At 36.4% G+C, this 11,834-nt stretch overlaps 1 protein-coding gene across 1 annotated transcript in view; it reads right to left on the reverse strand.

Annotated features, from left to right (window-relative positions):
- Nucleotides 1–8,517, reverse strand: part of LOC149926194 (ATP-dependent translocase ABCB1-like) — a 67,400-nt gene extending 58,883 nt beyond the window's left edge. The window contains exon 1 of the mRNA XM_090161228.1: nt 8,504–8,517. The gene's annotated coding sequence lies outside the window, so the exon portion shown is untranslated. The remainder of the gene's footprint in view (nt 1–8,503) is intronic.
- Between the last annotated feature and the right edge of the window lie 3,317 nt (nt 8,518–11,834).

The raw sequence follows: 11,834 nt of genomic DNA on the forward strand, positions 1-11,834 counted from the left end.
AGCATCGCGTATTACTCCGATAAGTGTCACACTTATTTGTTACTTCAGGTCGTACGTTGTAAGCATCGCGTATTACTCCGATAAGTGTCACACTTATTTGTTACTTCAGTTCGTACGTTGTAAGCATCGCGTATTACTCCGTAAGTGCCACACTTATTTGTTACTTCAGTTCGTACGTTGTAAGCATCGCGTATTACTCCGTAAGTGCCACACTTATTTGTTACTTCAGTTCGTACGTTGTAAGCATCGCGTATTACTCCGATAAGTGTCACACTTATTTGTTACTTCAGGTCGTACGTTGTAAGCATCGCGTATTACTCCGATAAGTGTCACACTTATTTGTTACTTCAGGTCGTACGTTGTAAGCATCGCGTATTACTCCGATAAGTGTCACACTTATTTGTTACTTCAGGTCGTACGTTGTAAGCATCGCGTATTACTCCGATAAGTGTCACACTTATTTGTTACTTCAGTTGGTACGTTGTAAGCATCGCGTATTACTTCGATAAGTGTCACACTTATTTGTTACTTCAGGTCGTACGTTGTAAGCATCGCGTATTACTCCGATAAGTGTCACACTTATTTGTTACTTCAGGTTGTACGTTGTAAGCATCTCGTATTACTCCGTAAGTGTCACACTTATTTGTTACTTCAGGTCGTACGTTGTAAGCATCGCGTATTACTCCGATAAGTGTCACACTTATTTGTTACTTCAGGTCGTACGTTGTAAGAATCGCGTATTACTCCGTAAGTGCCACACTTATTTGTTACTTCAGTTCGTACGTTGTAAGAATCGCGTATTACTCCGATAAGTGCCACACTTATTTGTTACTTCAGGTCGTACGTTGTAAGAATCGCGTATTACTCCGTAAGTGCCACACTTATTTGTTACTTCAGTTCGTACGTTGTAAGCATCGCGTATTACTCCGATAAGTGTCACACTTATTTGTTACTTCAGGTCGTACGTTGTAAGAATCGCGTATTACTCCGATAAGTGCCACACTTATTTGTTACTTCAGTTCGTACGTTGTAAGAATCGCGTATTACTCCGATAAGTGCCACACTTATTTGTTACTTCAGGTCGTACGTTGTAAGAATCGCGTATTACTCCGATAAGTGCCACATTTATTTGTTACTTCAGTTCGTACGTTGTAAGAATCGCGTATTACTCCGTAAGTGCCACACTTATTTGTTACTTCAGTTCGTACGTTGTAAGAATCGCGTATTACTCCGATAAGTGCCACACTTATTTGTTACTTCAGGTCGTACGTTGTAAGAATCGCGTATTACTCCGATAAGTGCCACACTTATTTGTTAATTCAGGTCGTACGTTGTAAGAATCGCGTATTACTCCGATAAGTGCCACACTTATTTGTTACTTCAGTTCGTACGTTGTAAGAATCGCGTATTACTCCGTAAGTGCCACACTAATTTGTTACTTCAGTTCGTACGTTGTAAGAATCGCGTATTACTCCGATAAGTGCCACACTTATTTGTTACTTCAGGTCGTACGTTGTAAGAATCGCGTATTACTCCGATAAGTGCCACACTTATTTGTTACTTCAGGTCGTACGTTGTAAGAATCGCGTATTACTCCGATAAGTGCCACACTTATTTGTTACTTCAGGTCGTACGTTGTAAGAATCGCGTATTACTCCGATAAGTGCCACACTTATTTGTTACTTCAGTTCGTACGTTGTAAGAATCGCGTATTACTCCGTAAGTGCCACACTAATTTGTTACTTCAGTTCGTACGTTGTAAGAATCGCGTATTACTCCGATAAGTGCCACACTTATTTGTTACTTCAGGTCGTACGTTGTAAGAATCGCGTATTACTCCGATAAGTGCCACACTTATTTGTTACTTCAATTCGTACGTTCTAAGCATCGCGTATTACTCCGATAAGTGTCACACTTATTTGTTACTTCAGGTCGTACGTTGTAAGCATCGCGTATTACTCCGATAAGTGCCACACTTATTTGTTACTTCAGGTCATACGTTGTAAGCCTCGCGTATTACTCCGATAAGTGCCACACTTATTTGTTACTTCAGGTCGTACGTTGTAAGCATCGCGTATTACTCCGATAAGTGCCACACTTATTTGTTACTTCAGGTCATACGTTGTAAGCATCGCGTATTACTCCGATAAGTGCCACACTTATTTGTTACTTCAGGTCATACGTTGTAAGCATCGCGTATTACTTCGATAAGTGCCACACTTATTTGTTACTTCAGGTCATACGTTGTAAGCATCGCGTATTACTCCGATAAGTGCCACACTTATTTGTTACTTCAGTTCGTACGTTGTAAGCATCGCGTATTACTCCGATAAGTGTCACACTTATTTGTTTCTTCAGGTCGTACGTTGTAAGAATCGCGTATTACTCCGATAAGTGCCACACTTATTTGTTACTTCAGTTCGTACGTTGTAAGAATCGCGTATTACTCCGTAAGTGCCACACTTATTTGTTACTTCAGTTCGTACGTTGTAAGCATCGCGTATTACTCCGATAAGTGTCACACTTATTTGTTACTTCAGGTCGTACGTTGTAAGAATCGCGTATTACTCCGGTAAGTGTCACACTTATTTGATACTTCAGGTCGTACGTTGTAAGCATCGCGTATTACTCCGATAAGTGCCACACTTATTTGTTACTTCAGGTCATACGTTGTAAGCATCGCGTATTACACCGATAAGTGTCACACTTCTAAAGTTGTTACTTTGGGTCATATTAGAACGGCCTTGTAAAATGCCAGAGAGAAATTCGCTTATAGTCTCTATAACCACGCGTGTTTCCAATGTTGGAAGTTGAGGGGGTACGTATACGCTGCCCAAAAAACCTTACTTATAATTAAAATTAAGCAACGTAATAGCAATTCTAGGTTATATGGAAACCACAGCTATTCAAAATATAACTTTCATGAAAATCGGACTTAAATTAAGGATCGTTATGTCGACTTTCAGGCGGAAATATAAAACCACGAACATTGGGGTCCCGTAAATAACCCCGAAAACTATACTTAAATTTAATATTTACTGATATAACCGAAGTTGTAGTTCCACTGAATCCTTACCTATCAAATAATATTTTTTTAACGTTATCGGACTTAATTTTAATGAAAATATCTACCACATAAAGCGAAATCACCGAAAATACTAAATTGGCCAAATGCCCAACTTCTTAGGGTCCGATTTCAAAACTTTATGAAAGGCAATCAATGGCAATGTATGTACATTCGAACGAAATATCATTGACTCTTCTAGCCCTAACCGTTGAAGAGATATGCGCGACACGGCGCCATCGGCATCGGCGGCAATGGCTACAGTGTGCGTGAGACTAATACACACAAATCCTTAGGATTGTATCAAGGTTGGTAAAAATTTAGACTAGAAAAGGTTCTGATTCGTCGACCGATTTTGACGTCACTTGGTTTGGAAAGTCTATCCCGAAACAATAACAAATGCAGGTGTAGAAGGCAGGGTTTACGCGTGGTCCACCAAATTTTGAAAGGTAAAACGTTTGTATTTAACAAATATTCGCACAGAAAATTAATTAATAAAAACTAATAAAGATTTTTCGAATAAAAATTTTAGACTCGCGCATATTTGAACAAGTGACATGGCCCTTATGATTTCTGACGTTGAATAAGCCTTTGCAGTTTGGCGACAACTTGTCATTGGCATTTTCCAAGCAAATATTTTGACATGTTATTTATTATTCGTAAATCATCATCGTTGTTTGCCATATATAACGCTCAATGGAATGATTAAGGTGTGTTACGATATTTATATATCTTAAATTATAACATAAATTATAATTTTGTTATTTCCTTTTAATTAGATTTAACTATGCCGCCCATCAGTAGTCATTGATGACCAAATATCACTCAGTTGGATTTATCTTACTTAACAACAACATTAAAATAAGGTACATTATAAAGTAAACAAAGCTCTTTGCAAGAAGTATCGCAATTAATTTTCTTTGTTTCAGTTGTCAGTATGCCTCGTTGTGCAATTTCCATTTGCTACAATAGCTATGATTTAACGAAAGATGACCCAGAAAAGAATGATTTAAATATCACCGTTTCCCGAAAGATCCAGCAGTCAGAGCTACATGGAAACAACGTTGCTATAGAGAAGATACTTTTAACTTGGACTCAGCACGCATCTGCTCAAATCATTTTCTCAATGAAGACTATGAAAGAGATCTCAAAGGCGAACTACTAGCGTTGGACTTAAAACGTCAATTGAAGAAAGATGCTGTACCTTCGATTAATATTGGCAATCGTTTGAAAGGAAATGAAAACGTTAATGATGAACGAAAGTCGCGGGCTCTGAAACGTGAACGGAAAAAGTTGGTCAACGATCTTCTAACGAAGCCCACACCTTTAAGCGATATACAGAATTTAACTGCCAAGACTATAAATTCACCAATAAAAGAAAAATCCAAACTTTCCGCTAAAATTGAAAATAACTCTGCCGTTACCAATGATACCTCCAATCCCAAGGAAAATATTTCAATGACTGTATTGATTTCTAACGCTATTGATGGCAATTCACAAGTGCAACCAACTGAAATATCTATGGAACTTGATCATGAAACAACACAAGTAACTGATTACCCCTGTTACTTACGTGAAGAACTGGAAAAGGTGAAGAAAGAAAAGAAAGAGTTAGAATTTCATTATTCGAATGTAAGGAAAGAAATTACAAGTTATCAAAAGAAATTAGAGAGTACAAAGATAGAGCTTTCAATGAAATCGTGCCAGTTGAATTCCATGAAAAGAGAGGTGAAAAGGTTACAGAAATCTAAAGTACCTATTAAAGAATTGAAGAAGAAAGCTATTTTGACTCTGCAAACTGTATTTACAAAAAATCAAGTTGATATTTTAATCGGTAGCAAGAAAAAGGTGCGATGGTCTAATGAAGAGCTTTCAACTGCTTTTGCATTACGATATTTTAGTAAAAGAGCTTACGTTTTCCTCAAGGACACCTTAAAATTTCCTTTACCTGGTATTTCTACACTGCAAAAACACGCTTCATCTATCGATTTAACCCAGGGCACTTTACAAGATGTTTTGAGATTAATGAAGATCGCTGGAGAAAAGTTGACAGAAATTGAAAAATTATCAGTTCTGGCATTCGACGAAGTTAAAGTGAAGGGAATATATGAATATGATAAGAAGCTAGACCAAGTTGTAGGCCCACATTCTCAATTGCAAGCTGTATTAGTTCGAGGTCTTGTCAAAAAATGGAAACAGGTCATTTATTTAGCATTTGATCAACGAATGACCAAAAGTATATTATTTTCGCTCATCACGGATCTTCATAACATTGGATACAGAGTCATTGCGTGCATTTCTGATATGGGAAGTACTAATCAGGGATTATGGAAGGAATTTGGACTGCGTGTAGAAACGTCAAGAACTTGGATCACTTCACCACCAACAATTAACATCGAATGGAAAATATTTTTTTTGCCGATGTTCCACACTTACTCAAACTTATAAGAAACTGGTTAATAGACTCTGGATTCAAACTTTATGATGGTGAAATTGTTAGCGGCGAACCACTTAAAGCATTGCTGGGAGTTCTAGCGAAAGAGATCAACTGCTATCATAAATTGAAAACTATTCATTTAACCTGCCAAAGAACTGAACGACAAAATGTTCGCTTGGCTGCAGAACTTCTCTCTCACACAGTAGCGGATGCCCTTAAGCGATTAAAGCCAGGGAACGATCCAAGAATTGCATTAGACACAGCAGCGTTCATCGAAATTGTCAATAATTGGTTTGATGTATTAAACAGTCGTGTCCCAGTTGTTCCTAATAGTCCTATCAAATCTGCCTTTGGAACTCATTTAACCATCCAAAATAAATGCATTGAAGATATTATAGACCTTGCCTCAAGCATGACTTGCCGAACTAAGAACTCCATGCAAGTTTTTCAGAAAGGAATTATTATGTTCTCCAGGTCTATCCAGGATCTCTACTGGGAGATGAAAAGAGAGTTTGAACTTGAGTACCTGCTCACGCATCGATTAAATCAGGATTTTGTTGAAAATGTCTTCTCGCAGCTACGAGGAAGGGGTGGTTTCGATGACCACCCGACACCGCTAAATGCTCTTTATAGAATACGTTTAATAATGCTGGGGAAGAATCCTGGTATCCTACAGAAAAACTCTAATACAGATGCCTCTTTGTCGTCAGATTCATTTCTAATAGCAGAAAAACTGAAAGCATCAGCTACCGAAACTTCTACGCAAGACGGTGATTCACAGTTCATATCAGTAGACTTTTTAAAAGAAGTTGACATAACAGCAGATCTTGATGAAGATATTCAAGATTCTGATGGTTTATCTACCCTGATAGAACATCAGCCAAACCCGACGGTGTCCTTTAGAGTGTCTTCTAGTCAAGTTATTCCAAGTCCCGCTAGTCCTGATCAACCTTTCCTAAGACATTCTACTCCCAAAGGAACTACAGCGTGCAATAAAGCTACGCCTCGAAGAATTGTCGAAAGTCAAACCACTCCGGCTAGAACTAGTGAAGTTATACCTGGTCAATCTTTACTAAGACATTATACTCCAAATAGTACAACTATTACTAACCACCCCACTCACGAAGAAGTTACTAGTCTTTCTACTTCGTGCAATAAAGCTACTCCTCGGAGAGCTTCCAAAAGTCGGATCACTCCGAATGAAGCTAGTCAAAAAACTTTAATTCAAGAAGCTACTTCAAGTCAAACGTCGACTTTACCAAGTCATGTACAAACCTTAACGGAAGAAACTGAAAAAATGGGATTCGAGTTTGTTGCTGGCTGGGTAGCAAAAAAATTCTCGAAATACCCTGAATTAGCCCAAAAAGAAAATCGATCAGATCACGTTTATTGTGTTCCTTCTTGGATAAGCCAACTCTCATTTGGTGGTTTGAGTGAACCATCAGATTCCTTTTTACGCTATGCAAAATTAATTGACGATGAGTTTAAAGGTTACCACGGCAATAACATAAGAAAAGATTCCAATGTGGTTTCAAATCTTTCCACTTTAATTCATTCAAAAATCCCAGAGTTGCAGAAAGAAGTGATTATGAGTTATGTTAAAGTTCGTACGTTTATTCGTATAAAATATTTAAATAAAATGTTAATAGAAAAAAGAAATGAATCCAAAAATTCTAAGGGAACAGAGGAAACAATGAAGAAAACCAAGAAAATGAAAAAGATTATTACATAAATGTGTAAAAAATACATTCCGGTCCTATAGAAATGATAATTAACAGTTCCTAAAACTCTGACTTTGTTAAAAACTCAGGATTAATGGTTTTCTAAAGCTCAAAAGATATATATCTACTTATATAATGTGATATTATGTTCCTTATTTTAATAAAACATTACCGTTTTTATTCGTTGTATATTATATCTTTAATTAAAGTAAGCAAATAATTAAGTGTACATTTTGTTGCGTGTGTGTTTCTATGTAAAATGTCGGCTGCTTATAGTTCCTTTTCGAACCAGCTGACGTCACAGACCTTTAAAAAGTAACAGCCAATGGCAAAGCTTTCAGCATACAAGATCCCCTTGGGATTGTATGTAAAAAGTGTAAAGCTTGTTTTCCACTAGCGCGCGTCATAATGTTATTTTCTTTACGCGCGTAAAAACGTTTCAACGTTTCAAAACTGAGAAACGCGTCCTAGCGCGCGCCAGTGGAAAACAAGCTTAAGGAGCTGATGGCTCACGTGGCACGAAGGGCTAGCCACCACCTTCTATGCAGTTATTATAATTATTTTTGTAATAAAACACTTTCCCTACCCGTTGCCAAAACTCTTATCGGAAATTAATACGTAGTTATATACTTATTATGGAAATTACTCGCTTGTTCTCATAAATTACCTAGTTTGAGTCATTTAATTGTTTCGTATTTAAAGTGTTCTTTTAATTGAAATTGGTTTTAACAGACACTAGGTTAGCGCTAGTTACACTAAAAGCAAACCATATTGCTTGTTAGTAGATTTCACTTCGATTTCGTTTTTCTCCCTTTAATAAATTATATATTACTTTAATCTAAAAATTTAAAATCTTCCACTGTGGCTTCAAATGTGTCACTGATTTCACAATTTCAAATTAATCCCTTACATTGGTTTAATAGTTTCATTTTTTGATGACAATCGTGAAATGTATTTCTTCCCACCAAACCCAAAGAACGCCCGCTATACTTGGATGCTTTCCAACTGACGTCGTCTTTACTAACCAGAATTTGGCTAATTACTGATTCTTCACTGTCAGTACTTAACCCTCGCAAATTACAGTTCTCAAATTATTTTTTTACATTTTCATTCCAAAAGAATTATAGGTCTCTACATCTCAATCCTTACTGTTAATATGAAAAGGGAATTTACAATGTATCATTGTAAATACCATTGATTTCATTATTTTCAAATTACAATAAAACCAATAATTTCCTAATTCTTAATCCTTCTTAATAAATATTAAAAATATAATTCTACCTTTTAGGCCTTCCAGTTCTGAAAAAATAACAGAACTTTCGGTTAAAATCTTATTGAAAATGAATAAAATAAGATATAGAACTCTCCGTTTCAAGCCAAACTTTTAAGTACTCACTGCAGGAAACACCGTAATCGTCTCTTCTAAGTAGCAACGTACTCTCGAAATATTATTAACCAGATTAAAAATGAAACTAAAAGACACGAATACGTTAAAGATTGGAGGTGAACATTTAATATAAAAAGGTTTTTAGTACTAATAAATTTACAATTTATGAATTCGTAGAAAAATAAGCTATAAATATTTTTCCAGCAATACAATGGTTTTTACCTCTCCGAGGGTACTATGTAACCAAGGAGGGGTTATACAATCACCGTGTCTGTGTGTCTGTCTGTGTGTCTATATGAGTGTCTGTCCTGCGAACGCGTTCGCAATTTTGGTGCAAAGCGTAATCACTGCGTACGCAGTTTATATAAATTGTTGCAGAATTGCCGTGACGGTAAGCGTTAACGGATAATATTTGAGTTTTTTGGTGTTTTGTTCGTCAACGCTCACTACCGCGACGGTTGTGCCTTAGTAATCGTTTTCGAGATGTTGCGATTGTAATGTAGATGTATATTGTGCATTTGTGACGTGTTGTGGTTTTGTGATGTTAGTGTTTCGTTTGTGTTCTACTCTCCAACGTTTATGTATTGACTTTTCGAACGGACCGATTGCTGAGGGTTACGATAAACGTCTCAACGTCCATAAGGTGGGGTGCCCACGGTATATGTCCTATTATCAAATTGCGATCGCATCGGACGGGTTTTGAACCCGGACCCTCCTGCATGTCAGATGAGTGCTCTACCAAAGAGCCACCGATACTTGTTTTATGTTGTGTTATAAATCTGTAATATATTATTCAATGACGTTGTTAAACTCTTTAATTGTCAGTAGGTTTATTTTTTCGGATACGCTTTTTTCATATATAATATGTATCTGGGTTTTAGGCAAAGGAAGGGTCGTATGTTATTTTTACTGATCGAGATAATGTTGTTTTTTTTGTCTATTCTTTGATCTTATATTTTTATCTAAATTTTTTTAGCTTATTTTTTTCACGAAAACGTCCAGTTTTGGAGGAAACTTTATAGTGTGTACGTCGTGTTCTTTAGCTTATCCGTTTTCATTATAATCGGCCGTATTCTGCATGACCCCGCAAGTAAGAAGGGAAACGCCTACTTGCTTCAGCGCTACTATTCGACGAGAGCTCACTGATTTCCCTCTTCTACCCCTCTTGCTTGGCCAATTGAAGGGCTGCAGTGACGTCACTAGTGTGACGTGACTCTTGATGACCCATGTGCCGGAAATAACGTTAAAACGCCCTCTACTCCAAAATTTAGCGTACAGTGTCATCTAGTGTTATTTTAGGGAAGAAAATTTGCAATGCCATCTATTTTTCATTTTTTATTCCAAACCTTTGTAATGCCATCTTCTTACAAACCAAAAAGTAATAGCCCTAAAACCATGCCATCTATTTTAAATTTCATTAACTTTAGAACAACATCTTTTAGAATAATAACAATAATTAAAAATAGCCTTCCATGGTAATCTTGTTTGAAATTTAAAAAGAATAAAAATATAATTATTTTTGACAATATTTTTATTACATATTCCGCTTTAGTGTACAATTTATTGAATAAAATTTACATAAATTTACAGCCAACTTTGACCACTCAGTTGCGCGGGGAAAACGGAAGAAGAGCTTCGTGAAGCTACCAACAAGTGACGAATATTCTTTAGTTCATTTACTTTATGGAATTATATTCTAGCAAGAATTATGAACCTGTAGGCCATATAAAATTATGCACCTATAAGCCATATCAAAATAGGAACCTGTAGGAGTAACGAACTAGTGATTGTATTATCAGTAGTTACTAAGCGGCTGGAGCTCTTTTCCAACAGCCAAATGTAGGCGGTGGTGATAATTACACCTTTTATGTTGCTATAATTGGCTGTATTTAAATAGGGATGGCTCTTAAATCAACTTATGGAAATAACTGCTCACCCATTCACCATCCCTACAGGTTTTTTTCTCCCAATCACAAAAATAAATAGTTTTTTAGTATTGTTTGGAAAATGTGTAGAAATTTGTTAAATAAATATTTGACTCAGTTCGGTTTTGTGAGATATTTTCGTAAGCACTAAGCAATTGTTTAAAAATGGGTGATGAAGACCCTTCAAATACTGTGGAGGAAGTGGAAGCCTCTATTCCCCATCTTAAGGAACCCAAATGTGAAGAGCTTCAGCGGCATAAAAGCAGTGCTCATAACTATAGGCAGAATAATCGATGGGAAACAGTTGCACTCGTGGTTAATCTGCTTCGCTAGACCACAAAATTTCGTCATCTGATTTTACAAAAATGGAACAACCTAAAAACTGATGCAAGTAATAACAATACTGGTGGCGGATAATATCCAGACATACTTAAAAATGAACCACTTAAAAGAAAACACTTGTACATATTATTGCATAATTGTCGTATGGAGGAGTACCTGGTAGTATTTACATCTGAATAGGGGCTTTCTGTGAAAAATCTGCAAAATATAAAGAGTGGTAATGATGCGATGAGATAATTGTTATATTCAGCCTTTTCAGTCTGACTGCATCCAGAGAGAGTGAGACATTCGGAAGATTAATGAAGCTTCTGGAGTAGGGAAAAAAATTTAAGTAAAAAGCAATTGTGATAAAATAAATATTACCTTTAAGTATAATGCTAATGAATTAACTGAGTTTAGTGCTCTTGATTGAAAAATATTCTTGCAAATTGTAACAGGACGGGCGAAATTTTTCAAAGTTCGAAAAATTATGCAAGAGACAGCAGGATAAAATTATATTCCATCGACACATCGGCCCTAACAGTAAATAAAAAACATTACGGTAAATATCATTCGTATTGACGTATTTTTAAGCCCCAGCCCTTGTGGGTTAGGACACTAAGCCAACGTGCAAAGATATCACCCAAATATACATGCGAATGTGTATTATTGATGTGCGCAGAGTTCATTCGGTAGTACGCATCTGCAAATAAAAATATTTGTATTTCCAAATTAATAATGTAATCATAATTTACAAAGAGTATTGTACCATTGGCTCTTCAATTTTATAATTTTGTACCGGAAAGCCGCATGTGTTGATGAGCGTTACTGAACGTAGCCCAGTTTCGTGGTTACTATAAAAAAAATACGTTGAAAAGATCCTTAACTGTAAAAAAAAACGCCAATTAAAACCTTATGTTTAACGATTGTAACATACATATTAAATACCTGATTCTCCAATGATGCGCTTAGCTCAACA

Source organism: Leiobunum rupestre, chromosome 10 (assembly GCF_980474605.1).
Source record: "Leiobunum rupestre chromosome 10, qqLeiRupe1.1.hap1, whole genome shotgun sequence".
Taxonomy (NCBI): domain Eukaryota; kingdom Metazoa; phylum Arthropoda; class Arachnida; order Opiliones; family Sclerosomatidae; genus Leiobunum; species Leiobunum rupestre.